The 12,921-nt window shown below is 37.4% G+C and overlaps 1 protein-coding gene across 5 annotated transcripts in view; it reads left to right on the forward strand.

The window, feature by feature from the left end:
* The window catches only part of LOC105832211 (calcium-binding mitochondrial carrier protein Aralar1), a 261,123-nt gene that overhangs the window by 59,984 nt on the left and 188,218 nt on the right, over positions 1–12,921 (forward strand). The window lies entirely within an intron of this gene.

Raw genomic sequence — 12,921 nt, forward strand, 5'->3', positions numbered from 1 at the left:
TAATTATTGAAAACGGATAAAATTTCATCGATTTTACCATTCGGGACTATCGCAACAATATCATCGACGTATCTATAATATAACGGTATTGTAAATAGTTCTTTAGGGATGTTTGTGTATAATGCTGTGACATCCAAAGAAATTAAAAATTCATCGTCATTAATAGATTTGTTTCTAATAATATTTGAAAAAGACCAATCACTTTTAATGTGTGAATTAGGTTTTTTTATTGTTTTGTGTAGTATGTCATGTATGAAGCTAACCAAGTTATATACTGGACTGCCAACGGAAAACACTATTATACGTAGTGGGTAACCACTTTTATGAATTTTTGGCAGCTCGTAACATTTTGGAAGATTGCCGTTAGTGCACTGTAGGCGTTTGTATATGTGCTCCTCAATAAGATCCGCATCTTTCCAAGATTTAACGAGTGTGTTTACCTTTGTTGTGAGCGTTTTTAGGGGGTCTTTCTTTAAAGGTTTGTAAGTCGATTCGTCATTTAATGTATTCGTCATTTTTTCATTATAATCGTCTAAATCCATAATCACTGTTACTTGTTCTTTGTCAGCCTTGGTGACAAACAAATCCTTATTTTCATGTAAATTTTTTGCAAGTTTTTAAACTTTTAATCAAGTGTTTATCTATTGTGCTAAGATGTTTTGGGGTGCTAAGGAGTCGTTGAAGTGCAGTAGTGATAGTGCCTCTAATATTTTCGGCAGATTTTTTAGGTACTTTAAAGACGTTTGTTTCTACACTTTTCAGCGTCTCAAGCACGATGTTTTCTCTGTCTTTTTTATTAGTTTGATTCAACGGTAAAGCAAATTGGTCACCAAGACTTAGAAAGTCCATAACAGTACGTGGAATCTCTTTTTGGCTAATGTTGACAACCCATTTGGAATTGTCGCAATTTTGAAGAGTTCTCAAGGCGTTATTTTGTTTTTTGACACACACACACACATACACACACACACACACACACAATTATTAAATTTCTTAATCAGTGTAATTTTTTGTGTGTGATTAAAGTAGTGTAATTTTCTTGTATTCATAGAATAAAATTTCTTTAATGTGTTTTCAGGAATTAGATTCGATAAACGATTTTCAATTTTTGATATTTTTAACCGTAAATACGTTAAATTACTATTTAAATCTTTAATTTCTAAATTTAACATTCTACCTTAAAAATGTCTCTTGTAGTGCTTAAACTTCTGTATAACATGTGTTGTAATTAATGTTAAGCTTAGCGTTCATTAGATCTTTTTATTAAACCGTAACTGTAACCAAACATTAATTTCATTCGGTCCGGGTTCCTGATCAAAGTATTTAGTACGTTAAAAATGAAACAAACGTTTAAAAATAAAAGTTATTTATGTAACTTTTTAAACAAATTTCGATCAAGTAATCAATAAATGTGTAATACACAAAGCGTGCACTATGTATGAAAATGTCGTTTACACGTTTTCAAGTAATTTAACTAAAATTGCTCAGAGGGCCAAAAAAAATAAAGATGTCATTAGTGGAATTTTCAAGAGATAAAATTTGTATAAAATGTAAAATATACACACATAATTAATATTCATATTAAATTGACTTTAAAAAAATTGATTGCGCCGCTTCTATGGAAATAATTACGAAGAAAACAGAAATAACATTTTTCTGTGTGGTTCTTTATTTATGCAAAAAATAAATAAATAAAAGGTTCATTGTAACTTGTTCTAGCCTGTAACTAAACTAATAAAGTTAAGAAAAAATATAACTATTGAAAATAGGATTAGAGTGTGAAAAACTATAATTAATATTATATGAAAAGTAATTTGTTAAAATCAATTTTGCAAAAAATTTTTATAAACAAATTGTAAATTAACTGTACGAACTAATTACGCTAATCGGAAAAAATAACGAAAGAAATATTATACGTATATAACATTTTTTGTGTCGTTCTTTGATTATGCAAAAAATAAATGTTTATAACAATTTGTTAAAAAATTGTTAAAGCTTGAAAAATCCACAAAATAATAAAATTGTTACAAAATTATTTAATTTATTTTAATTAAATTTTTAAAATTACATATTAATGGTGTATATAAAAAATAATAAATATAATTTGTTAATATTTTAAATTTTCTAACAAGTAAGTAAAAAAGGTGCCGGTCTCAAACATAATATATTTGCATTACGCGAGCGAGCAAGACAGCAAGGGAGGCGAGTGAGATGAGAATAGCAACATGCAAAGAAGCTCGATCCGATTCTCGGGCGTCAACATGCTGTTATTCTTCTCATCTCGCTCATTTCGATTACTGTCTCATTCGTTTTCGTTGATCTCTCGCTCGCTCTTTTTACTATTTTGCTCGTTTTTATTGATCTCATTCGCTCTTGTATCTTCTCGCTCGCACACATTAAGAAAATTCAATAAATCTGTTACCGACATTTCGTCCACATAGCATGGCACACAATCAGCATTGCACGCATGTATGTCACCACGTGGCCTTATTTTTGTTTGAGAGGAAGTGGAAAAATCTATGTGCGGGCCATCTTGACGAAACCTTATAGTTGCGACCGCCAAGAGGCCAAAGACGGGAGCGTCCCAGATGCGTACAGTAATAAACGGACACAGCAGAATGAGTGAAACGGACACAGTAACAAACGGATACAGTACGAAACGGGCACAGTAACAAACGGACACAGTGTGAAACGGACACAATGTGAAACGGACATACCGTCGTGGCAATCGGATACAGTAACAAACGGACACATTACGAAACGGACGAGAGCGTCCCAGATGCGCACAGTAATAAACGGACACAGCAGGCTGAGTGAAACGGACACAGTAACAAACGGACACAGACCAAACGGACACAGTAACAAATGCGCACAAACCAAATGCGCACGGACAAAATGCGCACGGACCAAATGCGCACGGACCAAATGCGCACGGACCAAATGCGCACGCACCAAATGCGCACGGACCAAATGTGCATAGACCAAACAGATACAGTAACCAACTAAGACTTACCACATGGGTTGCGACTTCTCAGGGCACCCCTACCGACGGGGCGGGTGCGGGAGAGGGGGCGAAGCTCCGCTTGCCCCTCTCGTGTGTGTGTGTGTGTGTGTGTGTGTGTGTGTGTGTGTGTAAAGCATTCTTTGCACCACATGGGTTTGCGACTGTGTCCGTTTTGCACTGTGTCTGTTTCGTACTGTGTCCGTTTATTATTGTGCGCATCTAGGACTCACTCCCAAAGACACGCGGATGCCCGTACACCCAGATAGCGTGGGATTCTATGCGGTTACATCGCTACGATATTGTCCACATAGCCACCCCCCACTATGTGGTCCCACTATCCTACCCATTAAAAAATTACTTCCTACGGCTTAGCCGTGAAATGATATGGGACTATTCCTCGTACAGCTTATGGCTATTTTATCAGGGAACAGCCCCACGTCCCTTGAAGGATTACCCTTCCTTACTTTATATGGGATTATTCTACATAATATCCTACATAGTAGTAATGGTTCCCTACTCAGCTTGGAAGCGGGGATTCCAATCCCCGAGTATACTTTAGTATTACCCTGCGCTGGTGTTACCCTTTGGTTTAAACGTGGACGTAGCACGAACGCACACCAAACAAACGATTTTATTGACAGGGTCGAAAAGTGGATGTGATACGTAGTTCTACATCCACGTTTTGTTGATGCTGCATCCACATTTCGGTCGCATGAAAAAGGCAGCGGTGACCGCTCTCAGGTTTCTCTCTGCCATAACTAATGAAATCTGTCAATTTTTGTTATTGTCCTGTAAACGCGTATTGTGTAACAGTAATGTGTTTTTTGAGGGGTTTTCGGTCGTCAAATAAAATTAATCAAGAGTGATTATAATTAATAGATTTATTTGTGAAATCGGTCGACCAATTGCTAACCGCTCGATGTGTAACCGCGTGTTATGTGACGGTAATTTGTATTTCTTCGAGCGGATTTCAGTCACCGAATAATTAATCAATAGCGACTTCTTAATAGTGATTAATTAATGAATTTTTTAATAAAATCGGTTGATTGAGTGCTTGATATTGTATAGTAAACAAGTACATTGTATGATAGTGGCGTATTTTTGTCTTTAAGTGATTATCAGTCACAGAAATAATCAATCGATAAAGTGATTAAAGTAATTGAGATTGTGATAACATAATAATTGACTGATAAATTTGTCATTAAATTTCTCGTTTTATTCGAGTGAACAGATGGAATGTAAAGTTAGTGTAATTGTAGTTAGTGTAATTAAAAAAACTCTTATGTGGAACTCAACTCAAGATTCATTCGTTTCAAAGAAGCAGCAGATTGTGTTATAATCATGAAGTCATTAAATCATTATTGTAAGTGAATGAGAGATTGATTGAAGTTTATTTAACTTTCTCAGCTATTATGTTACATAGATTTACATACATGCTTCTTTAACATCCGCTTAAATACATCGATTATTTCACAATTTCTAATTTCTGCTGGCAAGGTATTGTATAATTTTACGTTCTCGTAACATACGTTTTTTTGCGCACTTCTGGTTCTAACGAATTTTATTGCGATAGTCCTTTGTCTTATTTTTCTTCATTACTAATTACTTCTAGTCTATTCCTTAAGTAATTCGACGCTCAGTTATGTAGAATCTTAAATATAAATATGCATACATTATAGTGTAGTCTCTGTTTTATAGACATATAAATAAATTGCAACGCTTGTAACATGTGTTCTATTTTAGTATATCTATTACATTGTAGTATTACTCGCATAGCCCGATTCTGTGATACTTGCAATTTATTCAATTGTGTTTCTCCTATATCTACCAGTAATGTTGCACAATACTCAAAATGCGATGCTATTATTGACTTATATATAATACACCTTGTATATGCCGATATGTAGTTTCCTATCATATTTAAGAAACCTGTTTTTTACCAAATTTTCTTTAACATATAATCACAGTGGTCCTTAAATCTAAGCTTATCATCAATAATTATACCTGAATACTTTATTACGTTCACACGTTCTATTTCCGTTCGGTCTAGGCATTTCAACACAATATTTTCATCTAAATCCTTTCTTATACTTTTCAAAACTATAAATTTTGTTTTGCTAGCATTCATTTTTAACATATTCAGCCTCATCTACTCTTCTACCATATTAAATATTAAATTCATTTTCTATTTCTGCACTACCTTCTCTAGTTACATATATTAGTGTATCATCCGCGAATATTTTTATACTATAGCCTTCTGGGCAAATTTTTATTATATTATTAATATACAGGATCATTCAGAACAACTTTAGATCCGTAAAATGACATATTCCTCACACAATTCTCAGACGATTTTTCTTTTACCAAAATTTGATTTAAAGCGTAGTTTTTGAGTTATAAGCCAAAATAGTTAGCGAATCACGCGTCGAATACAGAAGGCAGGTAGGAGCGGCGCGCCATGAGCGTAACGCGGGCGCCGCTGACTATCCCTAGAGAGAGCGAGCGAGCGAGCGAGCGAGCGAGAGAGAGAGAGAGAGAGAGAGAGAGAGAGAGAGAGAGAGAGAGAGAGAGAGAGAGAGAGAGAGAGAGAGAGAGAGAGAGAGAGAGAGAGAGAGGGAGGGGGGGGACGTTCATACACACGCACGCATACACTTTCTCTCTCTCTCTCTCTCTCTCTCTCTTTCTCTATCTCTCTCTCTCTTTCTCTTTTACATAAACGCGGCTTATACACACATCGCGTGTAATCAGCTATCAGCTGGTTGCAGCATCCGACGGCCGGCAATCTGGAACAACTTTTGGTCATTACATTTTAAGAAACACGTATTCCTAACATAATTCCAAGACAATCTTCTCTTTACCAAAATTTTATTTACAGCATATTTTTATGTAATATAATACGATAAAATAATTAACAACTTACGCAGTGGTAATCACCCGTCAGTTGACGCGGATAGTCAGCCGCGCCCGCGTTACGCTCGTGGCGCACCGTTTCTACCTACCTTCTATACTCGACGCGTGATTCGCCAACTATTTTGGCTTATAACTTAAAAACTTCGCTTCAAATCAAATTTTAGTAAAGAAAAAATCGTCTTAGAATTGTGTCAGAAATATGTCATTTTACGGACCTAAAGTTGTTCTGAATGACCCTGTATATAATAAACAGCAAGGGCCTTTTTTTTGTTTACGCGGAGATGGAAAATCTTCGTAAAGAGTCATCTAGGAGACCGGATTGCGAAATGGTCAAGTCACTAGGAGGATTAAGACACCCGAGTGCCCGTACACCCGAGTAGGGATTCCATGTGCGTACATCGCAAAAGATACTACGCACATGACCTATCCACTAAGGGTGCGTTCCACTTAATGCCCGCAACGCTCGCGAGCGTTGCTTATCCTTGTTTAATATTTGATAACCAACAAGGATGAAATGATTCCACGGTCGTTGCGAGCTTTAAGTGGAACGCACCCTAAGAATCACACTCAACGATTTCTCCTTCTCCGACGACCTGTTGAACCCCCCCCCCCCCTTGGTACAGCTGGGGCACTTCAGTGGAGGCGCTCCAAGTTACCGAAAGCGTTTAGCTACTTTTAACGGGAATATAATATACAATATGGCTAGATATGCCATTTAATCTACTGATTGGCTCGGAAGTGGGGGATCGCCAAGCCTCGAGTATATATTTATACCCTCCTGCGCGTTTGGACCTTATTATAGTACTAAAAGTACTATTCTACTTATCGTTATATTATTTAATCTAAATTATATTAATTTTAACCCTCAATCTTTCCCTATGGGTCGTTTTCGTCCTGCTAAAAACTAAAACTGCTTAAAACTACTATTCTTAATTTCTCGTACAACCGCGATGCTAGCGCCATCAAAATTGTACTAAAAAGAACTTTGGAGGGGAAGGGTCTTCAGTGCAAAAGGCCAGCCCGGTCCGTTACTCCAAACGCCAGCTAGATAAAATTCAAATAGGACATTTTCGACCCATAGGGAGGGATTACGTAAGTAAAAATGACTTTTTTGAAAAAAAATTTTTTTTTAATTAAGTATTTTCGGACACGTACATACATTTTAGAACATAATTATGTATATATTTTAAGTTGAACATTACAATAAAAGTTAGAAATCCAGAATACTTTAAGCAAACCAATAAAATTTAGCATTCGGCAAATATTTGGATAATCCAGCGACATTAATTAATAATTTTAAAAAAGGGAAAAAATGTTTGTATTGTTTATATAAAAATGATAAAATCAATCAGTGTTGTGCTTGATGCAACAAACCGTTTGCAATGATCATCGTTTAAATTGCTGTCACGACTGCTTTTAAACTCTGTTCTCTTTTTCTATTTTTATAACATAATTTTGTATTTTTACTATGTATTAAATAATAATTTGTTTAAACTTTAAGCAGAAAAAATAATTGTAGATTTATTAATGTTTCCCTATTTTAAAACACTATTCATCATCCTCAAAAAATACCAATTTATACGCTAAAATTGGATATCTGCTTTCATTCTACGTTGATCAGACATTTTTTTCATAAAAAGGAACTTTTTTCCTACCAGAAACTGATTAAAAAAAATTTTTTTTTTAAACTTTTACTATCGCTATATATATATTTTTTAAATTAACTTTTTTACCGATTTTTTTCATTATTTATTAAAAAATACATATTAAATTTGGGAGAGCGGGATAATATAATGGCAGTTTCTTAAAGAGAAATGTTTAAAGAGTATATATAATTTTTTTCAGATTTTTTAAATCATGTATATAGTTATAAGGGCGAAGACGAAAACGACCCATAGGTAGGGATACAGGGTGCCGAAAAACACGGTAGGGATTGAAGGTTAAGTCTAATACATAAATTACAATTTAGTCTCCGCAATTCCGATACTTATACCTTATTCATAAACTTTTAGGTCTGTTCTTTTATATTAGTTATCACTAATTATTCACCCATATGGCGACCAATCCACGCGCTCCAACTATGGTGGTATCAAGTTCTGCTTTTTTTGTCTATTATGTTCAGCATCTTCTTTACTTTTCATCACCTCTTCACAATATTCTAATAAAGTTTTCCATTTTCCTTCATCGTCTATAGACACAGCCATTAACGTTGGAAACTTCAAATCGAGACCCACTTTTAATTTGAGTTATTCTCTTTGTTTGATCCACATTTCACGGAACTCCAGTGTGTGCTGCGCGTCATCCGAGATGAATTCGCAATGTGCACACACCAGAGTATCCATTTTACGTATCTTAAATAAATACTTGTTAAAGCATCCATGACTGGTCGCCACCTGTGTGAATCTAAATGTCACTTTCAGATCTGTCCCTTCATACCACTCGTAGAATATAGGCATTATTGCTTCCCTAACTCTTTTACCGGATACTCAGCCTCCATGCTTCCAGCACCGTACGTCTCTCTTCTTGTCTTATTAGCATTTTTGCTTAACTAGTCAATAATGTCCCACCTAACGGGGCATTTTTAATTCTATTATAGACCATTTGATATTTTTTAGCCAATAGATCAAAGGGAATCATTCTCGCTAGGAGCATGGAGGCTTCGTATGACACGGTTCAATATGCTCTCGCAATTCTTAGCGCCAGACATCTCTGGAATCGCCTAATAATTAGCCTAATATCTGTATCTTTAACTATGTTATCCCCCCATAGTGGAGATCCATAATTGATTACGAAATGTGTCACTTCGGAATATAATCTTTTCGTTTTTTCGCTTGGCTCTCTTAGATTAGGCATAAGTCTAATTAAGGAACGTGCAGTGTTTTCCGCCTTTGGTATTATGGTTCTAATATGTTCCTTGAATTCCATTTGTTATCCAAGACTAAACCAAGACATTTAATGGATTTTTTCAATTTTAATCAATGTGTCATCGATCCTGATATTAGTCTGGGGCAGTATTTTCATTTTATTGCCGAATACCATAATATCCGTCTTTACGGTTGCTACCTTTAGTCCTAATCTCCTCATTACCGAGAAAAGCATACCCAGAACAGCAAGGGCTTCAACACAGATCTCTGTGGCTCACAGTGCTCAGTCCGCATTAATTTTGAACAATTAGACAACTGAGAGAGAGAGAGAGAGAGAGAGAGAGAGAGAGAGAGAGAGATTGATTGATTGATTACCATATATTTAGCCGGAGGGTATAACCCTGTACGGCTCCCAAGAATATGTACATAATAGCAAACATAAAATATAATAGCGGTACAATTGAAAGAAAGTGATACAAAATTTAATAGAGATAACAATACGTAGCAGAATAATGTAGAAAAAGTACAAGTATACAAAGATGAAAAACAATATTATAAGAAGTATGTAAAAATATGAATACTAACAAAGGGAAGAGAATACAAGAAAGCGGTATGATGCAGTGCAAATCAGTAACTAAAATGAGATATTGTAGCGGTAGAATACTAAAATAGAGCATAATGCGCGTCTATTACGCTATAGAAACTACAACGAAAGAGTAGTAGCAAACGTGGAAATATAGTAATAATAATAATAATAATAAAGAACAAATGATGAAATAATATGAAACAAGTATAGCAAAAGTGATATAAGAAGCAATACAAAAACGTGCCGCTCAAACGTAATAAGTCTTCTACTTGAGTGATGGCATGCTCGTTGTAGTAGCAAAACCCTCGACTTCCACTAGGTGAGCCCAAGCTACACTGTCGCATACACAGGAGGAAGGAGTGAGATATAGACCTAAGGTATGTGTGTATGTAAAGTATGTCTAGCAATGGAAAAATAAAAGAGACGGAGAGATAAAGAAAGTGATCAGCGTGGTCGAAAAGTATATCGTGTATAAAGTTCAATGGGAGAAAAGGCGAGTGGAAAGACAATGCGTCACTGGGGATCAGTAGGCAACGAAGATAAGGATGTGCTGTCCCGGATAAGTATGGGTAAAGATTGACGCGTTTTTTTTATAAAAACGTTGAGGTTGCGAATATAAGGTCGCAAATAGCTGTGCTCCTTCGCGAACGTGCAGGCCTCAACCCACAGGCCGTGCACAGCCTTGGGCCAAAGCGGTCGCAAGTAAAGAGAATTGGTGGCCGAACAGCCCAGCACATCATGGAAATTCAACGTGGCAAGTCTCGACGAGGCACCAATGAGTGTGTCACAAGCAATGGGAGAGACCAGCTGTAAGACAATAGCCTGAGTAGGTCCAGATGACGACGTTGAGGCAAGGGAAGCAACCGGCGTCCACGGTCGCGTAGAGATTACAAATGAAATTAAGGAAAGTAGATTCATGACAGTCAAAACCTTATGAACAATATTAAGATCGCTGCCTGTACAGTCAGTGGGGACGCCAGTTAGCAACACCTCACAGGAATCAGAGAAAGACGGATCATTGGGTAGACTCTGAGGAGAGCTCGAAAGAACCAGCGCCTTAATGCTCTCAACACGTCTTTCGATGGCCAAAAAGCTGTCAATTTTAGACTCAGCGGCCGTAAGTCTCGCATCGAACTGTAAAAATCGATTTTCGAGTGATGCAATTTTGTCGACAAGATCGACAAGTACAGCGGTATTGCGCTCGAGGCTGGCGGCAATGTCGCTCATCGTGACCGAGCCGGAGTTTCCACCGGTCTTACCGCGCGCGTTACCGCGCGGCGGCGCTAGGTGGGGGGGCGAGCAGACTCATTCTGCGGATGGGAGGAAGGAGTGCGGTGCATATCGGCTGGAGAAGCGACAGCGTCTGATTTAGCGGTGAAGATAATAGAGAAAAAAGAAGGAAAAGGTGATATAGGTGAGAGAGAATAAAATGAGTCTACAGGTGACAGAGAAGGAGATGTGGAGAGGGACACGGGTAGTTTTAAAGCGGGCAGTAGAGTCGAAGGCTTCATCAGAGCAGACGACTTAAGGAAACGGTCGTGTCAGCGGCGGCAATCAGTGTAGCAGGCACGGAGACCTCGTTCACAGCGGTAGAAAACGTAGGAGCAAATGAAGCAGCAGGCGGGGCGCAGCAAGCAGGAGAGTTGTTTGGAGGGATAAGCGAGAAGCAGCGAACATGCGACCGTTGTGAGCATTTAATGCATTGCAGGACCACTCTTAGAAGTAAGGCGCCTGTTGCAGATAGCGCAAGTACCAGAGCTGTCGTCCATCAGCCGACAGCAGAAGCGAAGATAGTATCGCAGGCGGTAAATAGTGATGTCTAAGAGCCACAGATGGCATGAACAGCGATGAGCTCAAGATTCAGCAGGTAGCCGTGCAGTTAACCTCCAAATCACCAGCTTGGAAAAAAGAATTGACAGAAAGCGCACTCACAGCAGCAATTAGCATGCAACCATGCGGAGGCACAGACACAACAGTAACCAACGCAAAAGTACAGAGTTAGCGAGCAGCGTGCGATATTACTTACATGCAGCAGAGAGAGAGAGAGAGAGAGAAGAGATAGAGAGAGAAGAGGAGAGAGAGAGGAGAGAGGAGAGAGAGAGAGAAGAGAGAGATAGAGAGAGAGAGAGAGAGATAGAGAGAGAGAGAAGAGAAAGAGGATAGAAGAGAGAGAGAGAGAGTAAGAGAGAGAGAGAGAGAGAGAGAGAGAGAGAGAGAAGAGAGATCTTTCTTAGATCCTCTCATCTCTCTTCTCGTATCTCTTTCTGCCCTCGATCTCCTCCACCTTCTCTCTCGCCTAGCGTCCTTCTCTTCTCGCCTCGTTCTTTCTCTCTTGCTCTTGTTTTCATTCTCTTTTATTAGCTTCTCAGCTATTTTCATACTCTTCTACCACTTTTCTTCTCCATCTTAAAACAATTCTTTTAGCTTCGTTTAACATTTCTAAACGTTACAATGTTTAACTTTTTTGTGGTAATGCGTTGTACATTAACAAACCCTCATAAATAAACTTTTTTGCGCGCTTCTTGTTTTTCGGAATTCAATAACATATCCCCTGTCTGCCTAGTTTCGCGTTCTCCCTCTACTATTCTAAGTCTATTACTAAATTGCTCCGGCATCATATTATTTAAGATCTTAAAAATAAATATGCACATATTGTAATACAGCCTTTGTCTCTGGTCATACAATTGCAACGCTTGGGTGCATACATTTAACTTGGTACGTTTGTCACATTGCAATATGACTCTCATAGCTCTATTTTGCGCTATTTGGAGCCTACTTAACTGTGTATCCCCCATATCTATTAGTAGCGTTGCACAATACTCAAAGTGATGTGCTATAATTGTCTTGTATATCGTACATCTAGTGTAAGCCGAGATAAAGTTCCCTATTCTATTTAAAAAACTTATTTTCTTCCCTATTTTCTTTAGCATGTAATCACAGTGACCGCTGAATCTAAGTCTATCATCAATAATTATGCCCAAGTACTTTATTATTTCTACGCGCTCAATCTCATTTCCATCCAAACATCTCACAATAGTATTGCCTCTCAATTCTTTCCTTATACCTCTAACTAACATATATTTTGTTTTCCCCGCATTCATTTTCAGTTTATTAATATTCATCCATTCCTCCACTACGTTAAATGCAATATTCAATTTCCTCTCTATCTCCGCACTACTCTCACCTGTTACATATATTAACGTATCGTCCGCAAACATTTTTATATTACACACATCCGAGCAAACGTTAACAATATCATTCATATATATTATAAACAACAATGGGCCCAATACCGAACCCTGTGGCACTCCGTATTCCGTAGTCAGTATCTTAGACCATCTATCATTAAATTGAACTTGTTGCATTCTATCTTTTAAGTACGACCTAAACCATTCTAGAACTGTTCCTGTAATACCATACTGGTATAATTTCTCTAATAATCTTCCTCTATCAATTGTCTCGAAAGCCCGTTTAAGATCTACAAAAATAACTCCTACTATTTGTCTCTCACTAATAATCAATTTCCATTCATCTATAACTGTTTGAATTGCTGTTTC

This window comes from Monomorium pharaonis, chromosome 3 (assembly GCF_013373865.1).
Source record: "Monomorium pharaonis isolate MP-MQ-018 chromosome 3, ASM1337386v2, whole genome shotgun sequence".
Lineage (NCBI taxonomy): Eukaryota > Metazoa > Arthropoda > Insecta > Hymenoptera > Formicidae > Monomorium > Monomorium pharaonis.